General features: G+C 42.2%; 1 protein-coding gene across 12 annotated transcripts in view; it reads left to right on the top strand.

Annotated features, from left to right (window-relative positions):
* DAB1 (DAB adaptor protein 1) overlaps positions 1-24736 on the top strand; it is a 213139-nt gene that overhangs the window by 62051 nt on the left and 126352 nt on the right. For 4 of the 12 annotated variants that reach the window (XM_064719418.1, XM_064719416.1, XM_064719417.1 and 1 more), the window contains one exon: positions 40-131. The exons of 7 other annotated variants lie outside the window; for them this stretch is intronic. The gene's annotated coding sequence lies outside the window, so the exon portion shown is untranslated. Of the gene's footprint in view, positions 1-39; positions 132-8333; positions 8499-24736 lie in introns of those variants that run through there. One more of the 12 variants, XM_064719422.1, reaches the window with a different exon arrangement.

Genomic DNA, 24736 nt, shown 5'->3' with positions numbered 1-24736 from the left:
CCGGAGCGTTTTACAGCTCTCCTCCTTCCTCATCAACAGGCCAGATGGATCTAGTCTTGCCTACCACCCACTCCTGAGCTGTGCTGTTTATTGACATTTGTCACTCCCAAGGACTTGTGTTTGAGCAGAAGGTAAGTACTCAGTTGGCTGCTATAGGTCTTTTGTAATTCATTAGCTATTTAATCAATTTTTGACTTTTTTTTTTCCTTGCTAAAGACCATGTCTATGATTTATTTAAGTCCTGAGTGAAAATATTTAATATCAAAAGCTTTGTTTTTTAAACAATATGGATTTTCCTCCTCGGTGTTCTTCTTCAAATTTATTTTTCTGTTGAGGAAAGAAGCTCGTTGTAAAGGAGATATGCATAGGCAGATGTTGATGAGAAATGAAGGAATCAGAAAGGAAGGAGCTATTTGGCTTAACAATACCTCAGATGTCTTTTTATTCTGTGTGTAACCTTGATTCCATGGAACTTGTCTGGATCCTGATGCTGCTGGCTTGGGCAGTTTTGTTAGAGGTTGGCATAGAGATTCAGTCTTCAATGCACAAGACACATGAGAGCCTTCCAAAAGTTGCCATGATGTGTATTTAGCATCTAAACCTGGAATCTGGCCCTCATGTTGGGATGAAGGGGTGCCAGTGAATTCCTCACTTTGCTGAGTGCTATCCTGATTTGGTGAAATACCACTTTAGCCACAGGAACCACATATCTGAAAAACTATAATCTCTTCTGTGTATATGCTGTGTAGTCTCAAGCTGGACCTTAAGCATATGACAACTGTCAGTCTTTTAAAAATCCCATTTTTTAATGTTCTTTGAAATTATCCTGGTTTTGTGGCAGTGAATGAGGACTCAATAAGGTGGTATAGATTCTGTCTTGGTTCTGTCATAATTTCTTATTAAATGTGAATAAGAATGCCAGGAATGAAAAAAGACATAGATATTTAGGAACCTAAATTCCAGTGAGTGCCAGTGAGTAGTTTTCTAATATAAATAAATAGAATGTATTTGAGATATTCTTTTAAACCTCAGTGTTTTGGCTCAGACTAACGTTATAAACTCTTTCAAGTGAAGGATTGTCTTTTTAGATAAACAGCAAAACCTCTTTAGAAAGGAAGCCCTGATCTAGTTGACACCTATAAATTTATTACAAAATAAAAATACTTCAAACATCCTTCATTTAAATTGTTATTTGAAGATTTATATTATTGCATTGAGTTGCTATTGTGGCACTTGCAATTTCCATTCCTGCCTGGAAAGCGTAAAGAGAAAAAAAAATATGAATAGCAAACATCAGAAAGTAATGATTTGTCATGTTTTGAAATGTATTACAGAAATATCAACTTAGGCAAATATGTTTGGCTGAACTCTGGCATGCTGCCTGGAGCTGAGGCTTCCAGGCTTGTGCAGAGCCTCAGTGTGTGCAGTGCCTGGGGATTGGGAGCTCCAGGGTCCAGCCTCCCTGCTGGACAAGGGGAAATGGACATCCCAGAGGGGCTTTACCTGGACATCAATTCCATGGTGCTTTCCAGGGGTCCCAGAAGTGCTGAGATCTTGTATTGGAACTGGCACTTGTTACTGTTGAGACGCGTGTGGAGGTCCTGAGTTCGGCAGCAAGTGGAGCAGCCCCACTGAATTCCTCAGTCCTTGGCCCAAATGTGTCCCACAGCCTGAAGGGTGGAGTGGTCAGTGTCAGCTCCACTTTGTCATAGAACCATGGAATAGTTTGGGTGGAAGGGATTTTAAATATTATTTCCAGTTCCACCCCTGCCATGGGCAGGGACACCTTGCACGATCCCAGGTTGCTCCAAGCCCCATCCAACCTGGCCTTGGACACTTCCAGGGATGGTGCAGCCACAGCTTCTCTGGACAGCCTGTGCCAGGGCCTCACCACCTCACAGGAAAGGATTTTTTCCTAATATCCCAACCATCCCTGCCCTCTGGCAGTTTGAAGCCATCCCCCCTCATCCTGCCACCATGTGCTCTCATAAAATCAGCAAGCAGCAGTGGCAAAGGAGTCAATAATCAGCAGCTGTTAAAGAGGGATTATATCCATCCTTGGATGGTTCTGAAATGGCAAAAGGGAACATATGCTGTGCTATCCAGAGAATGGTTTGGGTTGGAAGGGACTTTAAAGTTCACCTCATTCCAACTCTGCTGCCATGGGCAGGGATGTCCATGAGCTGGACTCAGAGACATAATGAGAGAGTAAAGGAAAGGTCAGGAATGAAGTGTGAAAGGCAAAGAAATGTACAAGTTCCTGTTTAAACAAGAGGTTTAAAAAATGTATTATTATTAAAAGGAAAATGATGAAAAATTGATTTCATACTTTCAGATATAGCTTTATGTAGCAGTGGGCTCAGCTAACTCAAAATTGGGCTAAGCAACTTCCAGAGGAAGGTGTCAGGAATCCTTTCTAGTGCCTAACAGAAATAACACATTAAATCTTACCTGAAAATGCCTTTTTCAGCTAGTGCTTATAATACCATGCTGAGGGCATATTTCAGGATGAGTCTGAGGTTAAAAAAACACCTCCTGAGTAACCAGTGGCACTTGCTTCAGCACTTGTGTTTTCCTCAGAGGTCTTCCATCCAATTATTGGCCAGATCCAGTGATATTTAACTTATCAGATCTGACAAGAGCTGAACCCAAGGTAGACTGACTGCCTAAACATTTATTTGTGTCAATGACACGTTTAAAACTCTCTGCTCTGTCTAAATATTTAAAAGGAAATATAAAGAGGAAAATGTAATGTGACATAAGAGGAAATGAAAAACAACCTTACTTGCTGAGGACATTCACTACACACAATTGCTGTCTCCTGAATACCTGTTATTTTGGCAGAAATTGAGGGGAATGCAGCTCTAAATATCGTGTTCATCTGTCTCTTTTTAAGAAAAAATGATTTTTACAATGGCAAGTGGAACTTTTGCTGTCAAAATCATGGAATATGACAACAGCCAAGATCTTTAGGAACCTCTGAGACTGAAGTTTCCAATTGTAAAAGCTACATCTAAAAATGAATAAATAATGAAGATAAATGTGTACTTAGTGAAAAGAAGCTGCAGTATTGTCCAAACCAGAGAGCTAGACAAAGTCTAAAGAACAAAGTATTAAGTTTTTTTTACTGGAGAAGTGGAGAGTTTAAACTTTTCAACTCCCCTTTTATTGTCTAACCCAGAGTAAAGCCAAATTTTGGAATTCTCTGTGAAGCAGATAACCTCTATTTTTATAGTAGAATACATTTTCCTTAGTAGGTACCACTTGCTTTCAGTTTATGTGTATTTAAACCAGCATGAGCACTCTGCAAGGTAATGCAGAACCATGTGGGCTTTCAGGATGTAAGGGATGCTGAACATTTCCTTCACCTGCGAAGTTCTCCTAGAAAGGAGTTTATTAAATTCCGATGTGTCTCTGCGTGGATCATCAGTGGTGTCTGGGGGGAATGAGAGAACAACAGAACTCAGAATGTGTGCATAAATCATGCTCTTAGCAACATGTTCTCTGTTGGAACCTGACACTTATGTTTGCAAAAGCAAACCCTCTCTAAATTAGTTTGCAGTTAATTGGCTGTGAAAGGAAACGCACCTTGCCAAAAAGGATTTGAAATATGAAGCAGTTTGGATTTGTGAAGGAGCTGATTGCTGTTCTTGGAGAATCACAGACTCTTTCATGGGCATCTGGGAAATAATGTGGTTCATAATCTCCAGTGCTTTCACAAATTCCATTATTTGGCAGGACAGGCATCTACTTGCTGCCATCTACTAGAAGATAAATTGATTTTGGAGGGGCAGTCTTGGACTGTTTGTTGGAGCTGCTCATTTGCAGCTGAGGAAAGTGTTTGCAGGAGGGTTAGTTCAGTAATATTTTGAATATGTGAAGGACACTAATAGGAGCTACCAGAAAGAATTACAAGATCTTGTTTCTATTTTTTCTCCCAGGACTCAAAATTGAATGAATGGCCATGTGTATAACAATAATTAGTGTTTATGTTTGTCCTTGCCTGTCTCTGGGGTCCTTCCAAGCATTCCTGGAGAAATTCTGACAGGAGGCTTCTGATGTACATGTGGTAGACATGGACATAAAATGAGTATAGGTGGACTTATCCAAGATCATAAACTAGTCAGTGACAAAGCTGAGATCTGAACCAAGCTCCTGAATCCCTTTCTGCACGTGTAACCACGAGACTTTGCAATCTTTGTTGAGATGCATGAAAGGAAGGTTCCCCCTGTGACCAAACCACAATGCAGTAGAGGATCTACCTTCAGAAACCAATGATGAATCTCTGGAACATTCAAGACTTAATCCCATTTTTAGTATTTCCATGTGCTGGCTTTTAATAGAGAGATGCCAGTGATATTTTTTTGGGATAATGCATTTTCCATAAGATTTCACTATGGGTGCAAGAATTGTCATAACCTATCAGTGACCTGATATGTCACTGCTAGAAAACAGAGCAGCTTCCCATTTTTCATGAGGAGCTGCCAAATTTTTTCTATACAAATCTTTTTTGGTTGGCAAGAGCAGTGTTCAGCAACATATTCTGTTCAGTCACCTGAGGTATCTCTGAGGAAATATCCCAAGAGATCTTTAGTGGAATAAGAGAGCTGAGTTTCTTTGCATTTGAGAAAACTGAGGATGAAACCAAATCATGATTAATTCTCCTGCTGAATGGCAAAAGGAGCTCACTGTGTGGCTACAGCAGTAAGGGATGGGCTACCATAGTTACTGATAATGCTGCAGATACTATTTTCAGTCAGTGCCTAATTGCCTTAGAGGAACTTATTAAACTGAAATCACTATTGTGTGAGGAGCTATTCACATAGAGGATCTCCAGAGTGATCATGATGATCCTGCTGTGGGCTACAATATAGATCAGTAAATGTGAAAAGGGGTTTTGTGAGAAGGCTGACATCATGAGAGCTCACTTGGCAAGGGATGGGTCTGCACGTTGTGCTGTATTTTAGTAAGATGTTAATAGCAGAAATAATGGCTCTCTTTTAGATATTAAATTCCCTCTTCAAAAATCCCACTTGAATCCAGCAAAGTGTAACATTATGGATCTTTCACTTCCAGATTCTTTCAAAGCACCAACAAAAACTCAGTCTCAGACATCCCTCAAAATTTCTCTGTACTATTATTTGGTAGCCCTTTGTAATCAGCACAGCTTGAGACACCTTAATTAGTTTCATGAAGGTAGGGCCTGTATTCCATCTCAGGAAATGTCCATTTCTCACTAATGCCAGTGGCTGTCACACATGGGCACTCACAAGAGCCCTACAGGGTTTTTGGCCAGTGGTTTGCCATTTTTGCAGGATGGTGCTGGTTTTACAATGTGCATTTTGCCTGAGCATTTCATGTGAGAAACCTACAGGCTTGCAGCTGGGCAGCACTGATGCTGATTAACTTGCCTCTGAGGTGAAACTGGGAAGTTTTCTGATTACTCTTCTCCTAGGGAGTCAGAAACTTTGACTGTGAATTATCAGCGAATTCACTGTCAACAATTATCCTGCAAATTATCTCTTATTTGCAGGTAAACATTTTTGCTCTGTGGGGTGCACTGGTTTACTAGCAACTGCAGTGCTTATTGAAATTGGATAGTATAAAAAATTACTCAGAATCCAGGTCTACAGCTATCAGTGGTGGATATTTTAATGTCATTTTGAGGCAATTCTTTATAAAATTTGTACAGTTCTCTTGGTTGGAAGATTGAATTCATCCTTCTCTCTACTGATGCATACAGGAACACTTAAAAATATTCTGATCATTGTCCTGTTAGTATAAATCTATTCAGGAGCTCAACTGATCCTACTTTCCCTTTAGTTGTTTTAGCAAGTAAGAAGTGACTGAGAGCTGCACAAGTAACTACTGCAAAAATAGTTGAGAATTACATTCTAGATTTTGATCTTCAGCTCCTCCAGCTGTTCAGTGGAAATGAAAGTTTTGGCCTACAGGTCTTAATATATAACTCTTAATGGTTTATCGCATAATTGGTGATGGCATAGTGCATCATCAGAAAGGAGAATACAGGAATGATGAGTTTAAGGAGAATATAGGAATGATGAGTTTAAGCTTTACAGATAAACACAAATGAAATCTGTCAGTCTTCACATCCAACTTCTTGTTCCTTTGCTTCTTGATCGTATTTTTCAGTAGAGAGAAGGAACTGTGACCAAATATGTGTTCTCATGTGAGAGTTTGTGTTGCAAAGTTATGGCCTAAAAAATATTTTACATTACACCAGAGCAGATTGCTTATGGCAACTCCTGCATAATGAAGGAACACAATGAAGAACTGCAGTGCATATTGCTCTTCAGGTCTGTTCTATTTTCATAGTTGTTGGTTTTTTTTTTTTAAGTAGAAAATTGCATAGTATAATTACAAGTTCATTTGCATTCATATTACAAGCTGTGAGCTAGTAGTCTTTTATATTTAAAAAGTATTATTAGCAAGTGTGACTTGCATCCATACATTTCAGAAATGAATGGGAATGAAGTTTTATACTACTCAAAGTTCCCTCTCTACTTAGTCAGCTGCCAGCACCCCTCCTGTAAACTCCAGGACCTCAGTGAGGCCAGCAACACAATAAATGCAACTTCATTTTATTGTGCACTGGTCAAAGGGTAAGAACAGCTCAATTACTGTTTTCCCCCCAAAAATTGCCTTTTGGGAACTAAGGGCCACCAATATTTTATTTGGCCTAATATATATAGACAAGCATTTCTCCTCAAGGATGCTATTATTTCCTAATGAAAAAAATTACTTTATTCCTCCTTTAGTTCTTTGTCTTCCTAGATGGTGAAATTGTCATCAATAGGAAATTTTGCTGCAATGAAGTTGACTACTTACTTCTTTTAATTCACATTAGAATAAGTGGGTTCAACTGAGAATCTGACCTTTCATTTCTGTAATAAATTGAAATGCAGAAAACAGGTCTATAGTGAAAAGCTCCATTGAATCAACTACTCCTATAAATGTGGCTTGAATTCTGAATTTTTTATGTTGTAAATGTTATTACATGACGTTATCTTCTATGCTTAATACCTAATGTGCTGCAGAAAGAATGATTGAGGGAGATGAAACTGATAATATTTGAGAATGTTACCAGATCTGTGCATGTACTTCCAATCAATCTGCTCACTCAGCCTTTCCCTGTGCTCCCTGCCCTGTTAAGTGTGTTGCCACATTGGTTCAGCTCTCCTGCCTGTCAGGTGCAGGTAAAATAACCTGTGGACATCTTTCTACCTTGTGAGCATCCCGGTGATCGCTGCCCGGCTGTCATCGCGGGGTGCGCACATCAGCAGCCGGGTACCGGCGTGTCCTCAGAACATCTCGCTGGAATTCCCGAGCAGATTCAATAATTTCTAATGGTCTGAGCCCTCTTCTCTGTCAGCCCAGGGAGACGTGGCCGCTCAGCCCCGGGGGGTGAATCAGATCTATCTAGAGGCTGCAAAAAGCTTTTCTTTTAGTCATTTACCTCGGTTAGCGAGAGCAGCGCTGCTTTTATGCATTGATTGGAGATAATACTGGTGAAATGGCAATAACCTGCCAAATGGACTTCTCTCTGTATGTAAATCCTTTCGGGAAGTGCATGACAGCCTCTGTTTTCTATGGGTCTCCGTTTGTAAAGAAGCTGTTATCACAGAATAAGTTTAATGGGTCGTGAATTTTGTGTTGAAAGGAGAGTCTCTCCATGACTTCTGATCCGCCTGCAACAGACCTATTGGCTCGGCAGCGAGTGCATTAGGCTAAATATGCTTCCTCCATTGACTCTGAAGGTAACAGCCCTAAATGCCTCATTAAATTTTCATGGGTGACTGCGAGAAGCCATGAGAAAAGCAGCACACTGGTGGTGGCGGCGGGGCCCCCGGCCCGGCCCCCGCCCTGCGGCCGTGTGGGGGGAGCCGCGATGGCGGGGCCATGCCCGGGCTCCACGCGTGGGCAGCGGCCACCCCCGCCCGGGCTGCCCCGCTGACCGCCCTCCCTGCGCTCGGGGGAAGCCCTGGAGCCCCCGGTACCGATTGCCCCCCGGCCGTGCTTGAGCGCGGTGCTGCGGACGGGGCTGGGGGGTCTCCATGCGCTCCGCTCCGCTGGCCCGCGGGGCTGCCCCGGAGCCGAGGGAGAGGCTCGGGACGAGCCGACGCGCCGAGCCCCCCCGCCCCTAGCGGGGACAGCCCCGCCAGCCCCCTCCTCGCCCGGCCCCCTCTCCCTGCCCAGCTGCACAGCGGCGCTGAGACCCCCAGCCCTGGGAGAGGAGGAGAAGAAGGAGGAGGAGGAGGAGACCGACCCCTCATCAGCCGCGCTCCTCCACCGCACACCTCCCTTTTCCCCTCCCTCTGGCCTCAGCGCCGCGCTGGCGGGGCCGGAGAGGGCAGGCGGCGCGGGAAGGCGGCTCTCCCAGCATGGACGGGCCATGTGTATCCTAAGGAATAACAGCAGCTGCTGCGCCCACGATGGGGAGCAGAGGAATGCGAGGAGGAGAGGGCTCGCTGGGGCAGGTGAGAGAGCCGGTCCCTGCTCCCCTGCGCGGCGCGGCGGCAGGTGCGGGTTTGGGGGCTCAGCGGGGCGCGCTGCTCCTCCTGCCAGCGAGGACCGCAGCAGCATGGAAGGGCAGCTTTTCTCGGAAGGAAGTTTATTTTTTGCCCGTCCTTCTCCCCTCCCGCTCGCTCCCGTCCCCCCGAGGCGGGGAAAGGGCTGGAATCCCCTGCGAGTCGCGGGAAGTTGCCGGCTGCGGGGGGAGCGCCGTGCGAGGCTGCCCCACAGCCAGCCGAGCTCTGGGCAAAGGGCTGGGGGCGCTTTCGCCATCCCCCGCAGCGGGGCAGTAAAAAAAAAAAAAATAGAGGAGGAAGCCACAGACTCGATGCGACTGCGGGATCCCCCCCGGCCACCCCCGCCGTGCCGGGGGTCCCTGGGATGCGCCGCTCTCGGGAGCCTCGGCCGCTGCCGCCCCGCAGCTGGAAGCGCCGATCGGTCGCGGTAGTGCCGCTTGCTGCGGGAAGCGCCCCCCGCTGCCGGGCTGGGAGCCGGCTGAGGGCTGGGAGTGTGCTGAGAGCTGGGAGCCGGCTGAGGGCTGGAAGTGTGCTGAGGGCTGGGATGCGGCTCGGCTGCGCCGGCGCTGCCCTGCCCGGGAAGGTGCGGCAGGGCCGGGGGACGCCGCGCTGAGGAGAGGCGGGGAAATGGCGCCCGGAGCGGGGCGGAGGGGCCGCTGGACGCGGGGCGAGCTCGCCTTCCCCAGCCAGGGACCCTCTGGGGACCGCCCCTGGTCCCCGGCCAGCAGATCCCGGTCCGCAGCCCCCAGCCGGGAATCCCCTGCCAGCCCCCGGCGCTGCTCAGCCGTGCGCGGTCCAGGGCAGCGGGTGCAGAGTGACCGCTCGCGTTAGGGGTGCTGCGGGTTCATGCGGCTCTCCCGTACAGCCCCTACTTCAGGGGAAGACCCGACGCTCCCCCGTGATCTGAGTGTTTTGGAGCGCTTTTCTCTCGGGGCTGTGCACCGAGTGACCAGGAGCTGGCAGCCGGGAGTGAAAGTTGAGAGCTGCGGTGGGAGGAAGGCGGGCACGGGAGCTGGTGCCAGGCTGGATCAGGACAGCGGTGACAGAGCCCGCAAGGGCCGGCAGGACAGCACGGGACTGTGAATTCCCCAGGGCCGGCTCTTCCTTTGGTGTTTCACACGCTGGGAGCTCAGGTTCATGACCGGCACATTTGAAATGCCTCTATGAATGGTGAAGTGGGATGCTGGGACTAGTAATCATAGTAAAGAACGGTAGATAACAAAGCTGGTTTCTAGGCTGGAGAGTCCCGGAGCTTGCAGACGAATGGGAAGTTTTTAATTTCCCGACGAACTTCTGCTTCATTGTATATTTCAAACCGGTTAAGTCAATTTCCAGGTCTTTCCCCGCAGTAGTTTTAAAAGCAAAGTCCTTGGAACTCTTTGCCATTTGTCTAAATTCTGAATGCATGTCTGAAGCATTTAATCATGTTTATTGTTTTCAGCCACTCAAACGGAATAAAAATTACTTATCGTTGACGAAGCTTATCTCGCAAGCTGTTTCACAGTATGTTTCCATTGCAAGACACAGCGCTGTGTTAAACTACTGATGACTGTATTGTTTATTGTTCTTTCATTCCCCACCCTCACCCCCCGTAACACCAGTATCAATCTGTTCCTTACTGCTCTACTCAAAAATAATGGAGGAGCAAGTTTTCACCAGTTTGGTATTTTCACTCGGAGCTGAGATTTATGTCTTTTATATTTGCTCTTAAGCTGTTTTTCATTCAGTGTGCTAAAGGCAGCTGATGTATTAAAAAAGGAATCAAGGCATAAAGCTAAAAGGGACTTTCAAACTCCTGAGCTGAAACTGTGCATGGAATTAGTGCTGGATCCACAGCATTATTTATTTGTTTATCCACATACTTAACACCTTCCTGAAGCATAAGGTTCCTTGCCCCTTTGTCATTCCCGCTTTATGTCATTACACAGCTAAAATGCACTATTCATACTGGTGTAGAAATACAGATTTATTTTTTGGAGTGTTTTGATCTCAGACTGTACCTCAGAGGTGGTTTTGCTGCACTTTAACAGTATCTCAACACAGTGATGGAGGACACCATCATGTTTTCTTGTAGGATTACCTTTGGGACCTTAGTGACTGCACACATCAGTGGTTTCATCTTAGGAGGATTGAAATTGATTTTCTTCTTTTTCTTTTTTATTTTTTTTATCTCAGCCAGTGAAAGACCCTGTGTATGTCCTTTGACCCATGGCCTCACATGATGAAGTGAAACCAGTAGTGGAGGATGTAGACTTGAAGTAGCTGCTACTAAAAAGTAAAAGTATCAGAATGAACCCCTTGTTCTGATCAGCCTGTGTGATTCTTTGGGCAAGGCACAATTTTTAAAATTTGCAAAATTTGTAAAGCTGCTGCATATATGTAACAAAATAAATTTAAAACATGAGCATTATGATACTTTTTTTTCATACTTTTGATGGGTCCTTGCTCAAGCAAAGTAAGATTGACCATTCCCTCTCATCCATAACAGGCGTTTGTCTCTAAAGCATTTTATATTTCAAATTTTTGCAAGGTATTTGTGTTGAATTTAGCAACAGCCAAGCTCAGCAACTAAATATCAGTGAGGTGGGAGAACCTCTATTTTTTACAACCCTCTTTGCATTTTAAAGTGATAGCAAATACTGGCAAAGAGGAACACGATTTTCTAGATGTTATAGTTCAAATTAACTTTCCCAGTCAATATTTAGTCAAGGTCTTGATGGTTAAAGTTAACTGTCCAAGTCAATGTTTAGTCAAGGTAATGACTTGGTTTTTATAAACACTACCCAAGCATTCTTGCAGAATTAATCAGAGTTGCTTGCTCAGCCAATTACTTAGGAATAAAGCTACGTTATTACTTGGTCTCTCATATGTCCTGTTCTGTTTGGTGTTATTTCAGCACTGCTTGCTTTCTGTGGCTTCATTCTTGCAGCACCCAGCTCTGTCTTTCAGGCATTTATTTGGTTTTGGGAGGTAAGGGAAGTCCTGCACTAACCTGTTTTTATGGGTAGGAAGATGAGGCGTGGAGATGCCAGGTGCAGGCTCCCAGAAGGAAGTGCAACATGTAGTGCAAAAATAACATTTATTTATGTCCAAGAGCTCTTCAGGAGCTGTGCTGAGCAGCTCCTTGTGCAGTGCTCGGGAAGAGATGAGCACTTGGGATAAAGCAATCATTAACAATGTATGGAAACCATTTTGGTGTCTGGGACAAAAGTGATGAAATTGAGAATTGTTGGCATTGGTACTTACAGTGAAAGATGGAAGCATGTTTTGACCTGGGAAAGAACTGGAAATCTTTATTGTGATTCTTCATTTCTTGGCATCCCTTTAAATGGGATCTTCATTCTTCCAGGATGGCAGTTCATTCTCTTAAACTGACATTAGAATCACAGTCTGGACTTCCATTGTACCAGTGTTTTTTTTTCTTTCTTTTTTTTTTTTTTTTTTTTTTTAATTGTACCACTTGCAAATGCATTCCCTGCAATTACATGGGTATTAGAGTAGATATTCATTAGGATTTTACTAATCTGAACCTCAAGTGCTGTTCTGCAAATTTGCCAGCCTTTGTAAGGCAGTGCTTGACTTCATCAGCTGCACTGTTTTATTATGAGTATTTTGATACAGTAGAATGAAAAGCATATATTCTAAACCAAGTAATTAATCAGATTGAAACATTTTCATTTTCATACTTTGATTTGTCACAAAGAGAGGCTGCAGCTCTATATTTTTCCCTTAATACTAGTTTTTGCCCAGTCTAGCTGCAGCCAAATGACATTTCATGGTGGTGGTTTAAGAATTTCATCCATGAATCAATCTTCCATTTGTGTTTCAAGGCAGCAGAATTGTCACAGCTTAGAGAAGGTGAGTAAGCTCCAGGAAAGGTACCTGTATCTGTGTATTTAATCTTACACCTCTGTCAAACACATTTTTAAGTGTTTCAGATGTAAGGAGTGCTCTAGATTGTTAACTTTGTTTATTTAAGTGGTTCAGTCACATGCACAAATCCTGTCAGAACCCACCATTGTGAGCCCTGCTGGTGACAGTGGGGTCTGTGGTAGATCTATCTCAAGGTGCTGCCATAAGAAAGAACCAGACCAGAGCAAGACCTGTCAGCTTTTGTCTCTCAATCAATATATTGTTTTTGTGGCTTGAGAGTGCAGCTCATTCCCTGGGATGACCCTGCTGCAGGTGCAGAGGCTGCTGTGTCCCAGCTGTGGGGAAGCAGCTGCCCAAGCCCCAGCCCTTCAGACAGCTGCACATCCTGACCAGCTCCATCCACAGCGGAGCAGCAGCCTTGCTGAAGGGCTCCTTGTCACATCTGGCTCTGCCTCAGTCCTCTCTGAGACATGTGGAGCTGTTGACATGAACTTATGGCCCTTGGAGGCGTCAAGATTTCCTTCAGTTACTCATGGGATCAGGGAGAGGATGGCTGTGGGTGAGCTTTTGAAAATGCAGTGTTCCTGAGCAGAAGCCTGCTGGGGGAGCAGGCTCCAGGCACTTTCCAGCCCGTGATCCTTTGCACTTTCTGCAGACAGTCATTCCATTTCTCTTGGTTTAATGAGGATGCAGAGGTTACTTTTCTTCAGGGTATTTCATCTTATCTATTTCTTTTCTGTCTTATGTTTTATATTCTTATCTTCAGGATAAGAATATTTTCTTAAATTTTAGATGTACACAGGAAATTCCTCCCTGTGAGGATGGGAAAAAGAGAAGCTGTGGCTGCCCCATCCCTGGAAGTGTCCCAGGCTAGGTTGGACAGGGCTTGGAGCAACCTGGGATGGTGGAAGGTGTCCCTTCCATGGCAAAGGATAAAACTGGATGAGCTTTAAGGTCCCTCTCAACTCAGACCATTCTGTAATTTTATGAAATGTACCACATAAAAAATAGGGCAGTTGCTGGTTTTTTCTGTATTGAATTTTGTATGTGTCTGTGTGTATATATATATATAAATGCAAAGATTCATTAGCTGCCCTTTTCACTCCATAAGGGTTTCTCAAGTCTCCAGGTACTGCCAAGCAGTTACACTGAGAGATTCCCCACCCCTCCCACCCCCAAATAGTGATTGCTCTTGTGGGTTGAGGAGCATCAGTTTCTTGAGAGTCTTTGCAATTCCCTGAGCCTGAAGGCAAATGAATAGAAATTTAGTGGACCACCTTGTTCTTGACTCAAAATTCTCCAAAGAGGAGTGTGACCTAATTTATATTGTATTGGAACAAATAATCCTATCATGCATGTGTGCTTGCTGTTTTGTTTTCTTTTAGCAGGCATATTGCTGTCTTGCAGAAACTTCAGGTTTAGATGTTAGGCAATGTCCCTGTGGTTTTGGGAGGTGCTTTTCCTCAGTGAGTACTTAGTGGAAAATTACGTTTAGAGGATACTTGTGAAGAGGAAAACAATCAAGACAGACTCCTAAGGCTGCTAGAATAATTCATACCTGAATGTGAATGTACTGTTGTTTAGTGCTGAAGATAATCATGAGTCTTTGTTATTACTAAAGATGGAACTGGAATCTCCCCAAAATGCAGTATAAATATCTGTCATCACATGCCTCTGTGACAGGGATTCTGGGGGGTTTGATGTGGGTGATTTTAGGGTTGTTGAGGGTGTTTGTTGGGGCCAAATGTGTTGAAACTCACTGGGAGCTAATCAGCATCCAGGCACTGAAGCTGTGGCCTCTAAAAGCAATTCCATGTGTGCAAAACCCTTTTTATGTTATTCTGTAGAGAGTAGCACCCACCGGTCTGTCTGTCCCAAGATATACCCCAAAGCTTGTCAATCCATCTATCTGTGTTCATGGTTTGGGAAAGAGCTGTCTAAACCTGCACAGGTTTATTTTTAGGAAGCTTAGGCAAGTTTTGATTCAGAATTTCAAGATCATACCAAGAGTTACCAGAAAACAGTTGTTTCCTCTTGAATTTCTTGAAGAGCTTGGATTACTGGGAATCCAGTTGATGCAATACCTGTTTCATTGTTTCCCTTTTACAAAAATATTTTCTACCCTACTGACAGAGCAGCTAGAGAAAAGCAGGCATCAATATTGGATGTTTCTTAACCTAAAGGATTATAATTTTTTTTCAATAATTGAAGCAACTGAGGGGAAAATTGTGAGGGATCTTTTTTTACACCATGAAAAAAGAAAAAAGCTGAATTTCTGTTCCTTGAGATGCAGCTCAATAAATTATGCTGAAACAGCAAAGAAAAAGAGCACTTGAACTTGTTTAACCTTTCCAGGACCTGTCAGTCTCTGCCTGAGACTGGCCAGAACACCTTTATTGGCATGTGCTTTTTGCCAGATTAACATGGATTAGGTCACTTGAATTCTGCCCTAATTGAGTTCATACCTTTCCTTTAATCCTCTCTCATAGTATCTGTCAGGATTCATAGGGGAAAGAAAAGCTTCTCCTGCATTTGGGATATTTTAAACAAATTGTTAGCATGAAGAATTTGTTTTACCTTTTTTAATTTCCTTGTGTAACCTTTACAAACCAAATATTTCTTAATTTCTTATGTTCTGCTTGTGGCTGTGGTGGGGTGGGAGACTCTGCTCCCTTGGTTTTGAGGTTGGTGATGATGGGCACACTGATAACTTGGTGCTCTTGAGGATTCCAGGCTTAGGAATTTCCAAGTAGCTTCATAGTTAAGCCAAGCATAAAAGTAATTAGGAAAAAACCAAAATACTCCTAAATTTTAATGTAGCAGAGCTGATATTCAGGAAATTGCGCTGCTCTTCAGTTCATCAACAGTCAATGCAGCAAATATTAATATTTCAATTTTCCCTTTCATTCTTTTATATAAAAAATACACACTTAATTTAGTTTTATTGTTACTGCCTCTTATGTCAGTTTTTTCCTAGCCCTGAGACTGATCAGCAAATTCAGATCTTTTAATGGCAAGATTAGATGACCTGTTAGGTGTTCATGTCTTAAATTTTAGCAGCTATTCCACAAATATCAGAAGTTTCCCAGCAGGTGGGTTTTCCACCTGCTTTTTAAACACAATGAAGGTTTTCCCATTCTAGGATTTTAATTTCTGTGAATGTGCATACTTTTGGAAATGTGTTTGTTGTGCCACAGCAACACTGACAGCATCACATGGAAATGTTGTGGCCCCTGTTTGTGGTTTTAAAACACCTGGCAGTTGTTTGCAATAATGACTCCACTTTTTAATTGCGCTATAATTAATACAAAACAAATCAACAGGAAGTGCTACTTCACACAGCGTGTTAACAGTTAGTTCAAGTTTAAAAACAGTAAAAAAAACCAACCATCAGTGAGTTTAATAAAGATTATTTTATGAATGGGGTTTTTCTTTGTGGCTGCTGAAGTAATCAAATCTCACATTATGGCTTCAGGACAGTTTTCCACCCACCATCCCTGTGTGATTGTTTTTATATATATTCTGACCCATTTTTCTTCTTTCTGAAAACAAGAGAAATAAAATGTTTGAGAAGTCCTAAAGAGGATAACAAATTGAATTGACCACTTACTGTTCCTGGCACTCAAATTTTATGGTCCTTACCTCCCTAGTGATGGAGTGAGCTATTCACCAGCGCTGCGTGAGAGTTGCAGCTGATGAAATTTGGTAAAGTTCTTTCAAATCAGAGCCACTACACTGATTTCCATCACATGAGGGCTTGTCCCCTGTTGCTATGTTACGTTTGTAGCAAATGCTAATTGAATTTGGTGCATACAGATCCTCAGAGAAAAGTGAGAATTGTTACTGAGTGAATCCCACTGAGCCAGGCTTCAGTTTCTGGATTTCAGTGCAGGATGCTCCCAGAGAAAACATGAAATCCTCTTTATGCTGTCAAACAACACCAGAAAAATAACTCTGCTGCAGCCTCCAAACAGATCTGAGACTTCAGCACTGCTTGAAAAAGAGCAGCAAGTGATTTTCATAAGGGAGTTCTGGTGGCAGCTCTTTATTTTCTTCATGGCAGGACTGTTGGTCCAACAAAGTGCCTGTGTGTGGTTGCCCCTTTTGCATGTACAGTTTCTCATGTTTCATTCTTGCATAATTTGTTCTGTTGGATTCTCAGGTGAGGTGAGGAGATGGCAGAGGGAGGGATCTCCAAGGGATGCTGCTGTGCCTCAGCAGTCCTTGTAGAAGCAGCAGAGTTTAATTTAGACACAATTCCTAGTCCTGAGAGCTGAAATTCAGGTGAGAAGAATCCTGTCCTCACTCACTGGACTCAGCTGCCTTTTTTCCAGGGAGCACAAATCCAGGGGAGCAGATCATGCACACATCAAAATATTGCTCAGGCTGTACAGAGAAGTAACTCAGTCCTTTATTGCAAGTATCATCTCTAGTTCAGAGAACAGACTGCAGGTGACCCATGCACACTGTGGGTGGCTGCTTCTGCTGATCGCTGTTTTCAGATGGAGCTTTTTGGTGGAGATGGGAAGGAGGACAGTGCTGAGAAGGGAAGTAGCACAGGTGGAGTAATTGGTCTTGTGGATCTGGGAACACAAGAATTAATTTTCCTGATGAAGACAATGTTGACTTTCTTCTTTGTGGCTAAAAGTGTGTACCTAAGTTGCAATGTAGCCAATGAGTAAAGCAGGCATAACACCAATTTTAATGTCTATTGGATTGCCTCTTAAGACTTTTTCTCATTCTGGTGGACAAGGATTATCTTTGGCTGGCTGCTTCACAGTGATTATTTATTAATTAATTTATTAAGGAGACTTATTTTGAGGTTGAATGATAGTGAATATATTATTTTATTTTCATAGGTGTGCATCTGTTTTCTTGAGAAAGACTGACTCTGGATTTTTCCAAGACAGTCAAAGGTTTGATTTGTTATAAGAAACAGGCATCCAGAAACCACCAGGAATGGTGTTGATTTTTGTCTGGTTTCTGCTCCAAAAAACCTCCACATTCTGGAGATCAGTGTAGGTTCAGTGCTGTGTATTCAGACAACACTGGAAAAAAACAAAAGAACTGAAACAAGGATGTCTTGGAAGATTCCTTCCCACTTGGGGCATGAACATTGCAGGTCTTAGGTGAAAATTTTCAACTTAAGACAAAGTTATCATCAGGAATAAGCAGGATTAGAAGTTATAAGCAGTTATAAGCAGGAATAGAAGTGTATCTATCTATCTATCTATCTATATAAAAGTACATGATAGCTCTGTAGTTCTGACATTAATACTGCATGAAAAAGTTCAGCCTAGAATTCCAGCAGATTGTTGAAGAGGTTTGGTCACTGCTGGCACACTTCTGTTGGGCTGCATCTTTATCATTCCACTATCACTGCATGAGATAGAATGCAGACATGACAACATCTTGTGTATTAATCTTGCTGAGTCCTAATTGTTCCAGCAATTGCTTCCTGTAAGGAGTTGGCCACACTGGGTACATTAGGGAGAGCACAGTGCTAAACAGAATGAATTGTGTATTCAGATGTACTTTAGCTTGTACTTTACTTGCAGAAAGTGGAGAAAATCTTGTCTGCCTGTCTTGAAAGTAAAGGGGATAATGTCTGGAGGAACAGTTCCAATGCTTGACAATTAATAATAGCACTTTGAACAGAAGCTTTTAGCAGAAGGCGAGCACATAGGTTACAGATTAGTACAGAGAACAATGTAATTTTTGTGCTAATATGTTGAGATCAAATAACTCATTAATAGGAGAATAATTTATAAGGATGATGCAAGTAGGAGAATAAAGTTCTTCTAAATATTAATCTACTGCATATATTATTTATTGTTGTAATAAAAGGTTGAGGAGTAGACAAGGGAGACTGAAATGCCTTGCAGTTTCTAGTAGAGTTCACAAAGTGCTTTTTTAAAGGAAATTTCCTTTAAATGAAGAATGCTGGCGTGACCTTTTGGTGAGGTAGTGGTAATAACTTGTAAAGTTTCTAAATGCATCTCTGTGCAGTAATGTGAGAGGGAAACTTCTGGAGCAAGGTTCTCCTCTCAGTCCCAGCTGTCTCAGCCTTTCCTCCCAGCAGAGCTGCTCCATCCCTCTCATCACCCTGGTGCTTCCTCTGCACTCACTCCTACAGCACCACGGCCTACCTGTGCTGTGGATCACGTGTGGGAAGAGAAATCCTGAGTTTTGGCACTATTAAAGAGTGTTACAACCCTCCCACCTCAAATCTCACATGCCAAAGGTTGTCTTTTTAAAGCCCTATTACATTTTGTGCTTGTAGCCTTAGGAACTGTGTTAGAGTGTACCCAAAATTTAAAAATTACAGTGGAAAAGCAGCTCAGGGAAGAGTCAGGGTGCAGAAGAGAAACAGCTGCTGTTACAGGTACAATGTGTTACTACTCACAGCCTCCCTTTTATCCACTGAATAATTTTATATTTAACAGCAACTTGTGAAACAGTCTAATGATGTGTTAATAAACTGGAGTGGGACACATTTTAATTGTCAGTTTTTTGAAAGGTTTTTTTATCTGCTGGCCTACTTCTTCGGGAGTGTGAGTAGATGATTAGGTTATGTATTCTATTTTTGAACACTTTTTGTAGTACAAAGCCTGGCGTGCTTCTGTCATTCAAAAACCTGACATGACTCTGAATCCCCTCCTGTGATAATTCTGATTGATCACTGAGGCTTTTAAGGCACTAACACCACCTGTAGAAGAATTCTTAGCATGTGACAGAAATGTGTCTTGCTTGTTTTGGAGAAGTGGAGTTCACACATGTTCACAAAGATTTTCAAAACAGCTCCTTGTGAATTTTTGCAATGACTGTAAGTCAGACTGTGTGTAGTAGAGAATTCAATCTTTATATTTTGTGAAAGCTTTTTCACCTGTTTCTTGTTCTTGTGTGATATTCTGGCACCTGTTGATGTTTGAAAGATTATTGCCACATCTCAGTGAATAGTATTGAGTAGAAAATGGCTTTACTGATATTTTTCCTGGAGTTAGTCAGAGATGCTGTTCCTGCCATTAGATACTGTTCATATATTACTGTTGATAGGCATGTAGGAAGGTGTTGTGCTTAACATAAATAAAACGTTGCTTGCCTTTAGTTTTTAGCTGTGGTAAACCAGATGTTTTTGAGCTCTGGTTTAGTGCTTTTCAGTGCTGTTGTGTAGCTGTAAATCTCACAGGAATTCTGTCCCCCAGGGATCCACTTTTCCTCGTGCCCAAGTGAGCAGTAAAAAAGCTTTTGCCCTGCACAGAAATCTGTAAGATCTGCATGTGCTTCCAACTTCAGTGTCTTCATCTCTGTTGGACTTAGGTAGAAAATGTAGCATTACTTTCTGAAATGGCCATCAGAGCCTCCTAATGAGACACTTGGATTTTTTTCCTCCTTTGACAGAATTAAATGTTACCTATTAACCATAATGCTTAAATTGATGAAGTGTAAAACTAGTGAAATGGGTTACAGGGAAAGGAAGTGAAAATATTATGAACCATATTGCCCTAATTTATGTCTTCTTAGAAAATCCATCTAATGAAATTAAGTATTTGGAATAATTCAGAGAATGATATTCAACAAGAAGTACAGCAGTAATGGTAGGATGATCTTGCTTTTAATATAGTAAGGAAGACACAACTCCTTTTGTGGGGAGGAACATCAAGTCCTGGTGTGTTGAGATCCAGGTGTGTCATCAAGACCAGGTTTTCTTTGGTGGACCTACACTATTTTGTTTAATTGAATAGCTGTGACAGCAGCTTCTGTGCTTTTTATGACCTTAAACAGAGGCAGATGAGGTGCCAGCTCTTTGTGTGAGTTCTTAATCCCAGTTTGCTGATCCCTCTCCTTTCCTCATGGCTCCAGATCTGGCTGCAGCTCCTCTCTCATAAATGATTGTCTCCATCCACCCTGAGGCTCCCCCTCCCACAAAGCTGTTTTCACATCTTGACTCCCAGACTGAACCTCCCAAGTCCTCCATTATTAAACAGCTCTCACAAATTCCTCTCTTCTGCTTCTTGTGATACAAGGCTTCATGTCAGAGTCAATCCCTTTTTTCTCTGCTCTGACTCGTCTGTTTTATGCATTCAGACTCAGCAGCTTGCTGGGTGCCTTGATGGAAAGATGAACCTCTTGCTGTCACTTCCACTGCTCTGTGTAATTTCAGTTCAAAGCAGTAATTAAAGAAATAGTCCATTTTCCAGGACAGTGTTTACAGGAATGTGAATGCACATTTTAGTTCCTTCTGGAGGCTGCAGGAGGGGTGATAGCATAGAGGGAATTTTGTATAAAGGGCTCATCCTGGACAAATGTAAAATCTCATTTTTTAATTTTAAGTAGTTTTGGACTTGGGATTTTTGGTTTGTGGCTTTTTTTTTGTCTGTTTGTTGGCTTCTTTTTTGGTTTGGGGTTTTTTTTGGGGGGGGGGTTGTTGTTGTTGTTTTTTTTTTTTTTTTAGTATTAGCAAGAAAACCAGATCTGTGATATGAAGACAGAATCCTACTCCCAGTTTCAAAACTCAGCAAACTTTTCAGATATAAGTTTGTAATGATTATTTAATGTGGCCAAAACACAGTATTTCCCTACAGGCTAAATTTTGGAAGCGATTCAACCTATTCATCCCTCATATCCTGAAAATCACCCCAAAGCATGTAGACATGTAGAATTGTAGCCTGAACATTTAAAAATCTGGCAAAGCTTTAAAGTGATTAAAGGCAGTGAGAAGTGTCAGCCAACCTTATCCACAGGTGGTGCTTCCTACCCTGGCTTTGAGTAGAGAAAGTGTAAATAAGTAATTTATTTGAAGGGAGTTATTTAGCAATCTTACTGTTGATAGCTACATCATAAATAAACTGCTCAAAATTTTGGTGAAATTTTAGACCTTGAGATCAAAGATGTAAGGGTAACTCGAAGAGTGGATTTTGTGCAGATTATGTTCTCACTGAGGTACTCTGGAACTGTTGGTTCAGCCAATATAAAATGTGCTTTATCTGATGTCTCCTGTGAGACAGAGCATGAGGGTCACTGATACCAAGAGTTCTCTTGACTCTTGTTAATGGGGGAGAGAAGAACTGAAACTGCACTGGTGTTTGGCTTCTGATCTTCCTCATGATAATCATGGTGTGCTTAATGGCTGTACATGTCTGGAGGATTTTCTCTAGGTAAATGAGTTTGAGGTTTTGGAATTTAGGGGGTGGAAGATGTGTAAATACAATATTACTGTTTTTGGGCCTTTATTAGAGAATTCAAGATATGCAGATGCCAATTGAGGGAGTGGAAATGTCATCCTTCAAAGACACATAAAACTCAAGGACTGTGATAAAAGTGTTGAGCACTTCGAGGTACTTGAGTTACAAAGAAAGCTTGTAGTTCATGGAATTATATCCATGAGTCTTTTAATATACTCAGGTTGTTCTTTATTTCCTGTGGAGCGTTGCAGAATTCGTTTCCCTGGAGGTGACTGAAGTTAGGCTGGAAAAATCCTACCTGATCTTTAATAATCCTTCACACGCATGGTAATGCTCCAGAATTGTACTATCATTGGATAATTTACTCTTAAATCCTTTCATCTCTGTGCTCCCACCTTAAAAAAAATCCTTCAGTGTTCTGGGGAGCCAGGGATTGCACACTTGAAATACCTTGGACTTGTTACCAGTTCAGTCTCACCTGCTTACACTGATTTATTGTGATTTTCTTTTTTTTTTCTGAGGGCAAGACCGAAAAATACATTTCTGCCTTTACAGTTAATAGATTCAGGAAGTAATTTGCAGATCAGGAAACAATGGATCTCATATGATAAAAGCACTGCCTAGGTAATTCATAAGGAAGATAAACTTGTATTGTTAAGCTTGCACATTTTACTCTTATTTGTAGGCCATGTATTGCTCTCCTGTGCTTTCCACCATTAAGCAGTAACATTATTGCATTAGCAAAAAACCACTGCTGCTTTGACTGGCTTGCAGAGCCACACACAGCATCAGATAATGCATTTTACTGAATTATGAAGAACTGTGTTATTTGTTTATAACTGCTCACTTAGTTATTGCTCTCGGGGCTCCGTGTTACAATTTAATCACTTCCCTGCATCTCTGCATCTCTCCCAGGCTGGTGGGAGCAGCGAGGGTACAAAGCAGAGTGACTGGCAGCTAAGTGTTCCCATCACTCAGGATGCTGATTTATTTCTGCGAGGAGGAGTGTAAAGGAAATGAGAATGGCTGTTTTTTGTAAGTGATGTGCTGAATAGTCATCAGTTAAACACTGGAGGTCACACATAAACACTGAAATCTTGAGAAAGGAAAAAAAATAAAAACCTGGAGTGTGTCTTGTCACCCTCACTGCACGCAGGCTTTGGGAAGTGTGTGATGCTCAGCATGCCCTGAAAAGGCAGCACAAAGGAATCCTTTCACTTACAGGGTTTTCCTCACAAAAGAAGGGATATGAAGCATTAAAAGGCAGGGTGTTAGGAATTCTTTATTTTCAAGTTGCTATTCATATTTGTGAAGTAACTGTGTTCAGGATTCTGGCATTGCAGAATGTTTAAAGTGGACCCAAAGAATTAGAACAGGGCAGGTGATGTAGAAATCTGTGCAAATGGATCCCTTTTGGAGTTAAAAATATAACTTAACTTGAGCAAAAATAGTAGTAAAAACATTGGTGGAATATTATATCTGTGCTTTAAAAATGTTCATAGGTATGCCTGAGATAGGAACAGATACATTAAAGTTTTCATTGCCTACTTTGAGGCAATAGAAATAATGTAATTTTATGTCCTCCTTGAAGTGCTGGTTTTAATCTGGAAAAAATAATTCTTTTTAGATAGTCAAAACAATAAATATTCTATAGCAGGCCTGACAGCATTAGATGATGTTTACAGGAGATAGAAAATTCAACTTAAGTTTTTTGCTAATGCTGTATAATTCCTTCTCTATTCCATCTGAACTCATACAGATATAAAATCCAGAGAAAACCAGCAGATAGTTTTGAAAGAAATTAGGTCTTTCTAAGATTTTAAACCTCCAGAGCCCGCTGAAAATCTGTTCTCAACAATTCCTGCTTTTGTAGCAAGGAAGATACCTTAGCTCTCAGGAGACTGATTTTGTGGGGTATTCCCTAGAAAGCCCCCTGTAGCCTAGCCTACATTTCATCTTCTTTTTCTAACCTAAATCCTGAGGTTGTCAGACACTTTCATAAAATGCATGCACTAAAATTTGATGAAAAAATGTGGCTACACAGAGAAAGAACTACTTTAGGAGAAGCTTTTAGTGCTGACAATAGAGGAAGTTTTTACTGTCTCATGAAAAACTGAAACTCTGACTGCAGGGAGAGAGAGGGGGACTTGCCTCTTGGTCAGAGGAGGAATCTCTGGGTTTGCTGCTAAATGCACTCAGGGGAAGTGAAGGTAGCTGCAGGATAAAATAATCAAATATAAAAGCAGCCCTTGCTATTGCAGAGACTGGATGGCAAAGAAGAAGCCCCACTTTTTGATTACACTGATTTCCGGATGGTTTATGCATCCAGATGAATTGATATTTCTTTTGATGGTGCCCATTAAGACGCAGAATTTGAGGCCTATTTTGTCTCTTTCACAGGGAGAGTGTATGATATGTTGATAGATGTATGAGCATGATAGTTTTGGAAGATGAAGGAGAAGAAAAAATGTGCTGTGGGCAGAATATAGCTACTTCAGCATTTCTTTTCCCTCCTGTCTTTTATTCCTGAGCTAACAGTCCATTCAGCCTGAATACAGATCTATTCTTAATGTGTTCAACTGCATTATTTAGCCCACCACTGCAAGCCAAATTGTTATCCGTGGAGATGGAATTGCTAAGTTGATTTAATGGAGTTTTGTTAATCTGGAATTTCATTTCTATCTTGTCTTGGATGTGTCCGTTGTCGCTTCTTTGTGTTTAGGACAGTGTGATTTTGGCCAAAAGGCACCAATTTGCACTAAGAGCAGCTCTTTAGCTCCTGGGTACCTGCAGGAAGGCTGTCCAGGAGACTCTTGCCTTGTGAGGAGCACTTAAAACTTGCTATTAAGCCCTGTAGTGCCTCTGTTTGCAGCACATCGATCCCTTGGAAGCGGAGCCCTGAAGGAGCAGAACTCTGTTGTGCTCAGTGGCTGTGAGTAATTACTGAGAAACACAGAAAAGAAAACCTGAGTGGTTTATTCATAACCTGCTCAGTGCTGCCTGGTTGGAATGGGAGCCACCAGTTGAAAGCACAACCAGCCACTGGCTCTGAACAGATCTGCAGTGGTTAAAAACACTGAGAGAGAGAGATATCAAATAGTTCCCTGGAAGGATATGGAGAAGGATTTC

The sequence above is a fragment of the Zonotrichia leucophrys genome, chromosome 8, assembly GCF_028769735.1.
Source record: "Zonotrichia leucophrys gambelii isolate GWCS_2022_RI chromosome 8, RI_Zleu_2.0, whole genome shotgun sequence".
In the NCBI taxonomy this organism is placed as follows: Eukaryota; Metazoa; Chordata; class Aves; order Passeriformes; family Passerellidae; genus Zonotrichia; species Zonotrichia leucophrys.
Note: the sequence above shows the minus strand (reverse complement) of the source record. Positions and strands in the feature narration are given on the sequence as shown.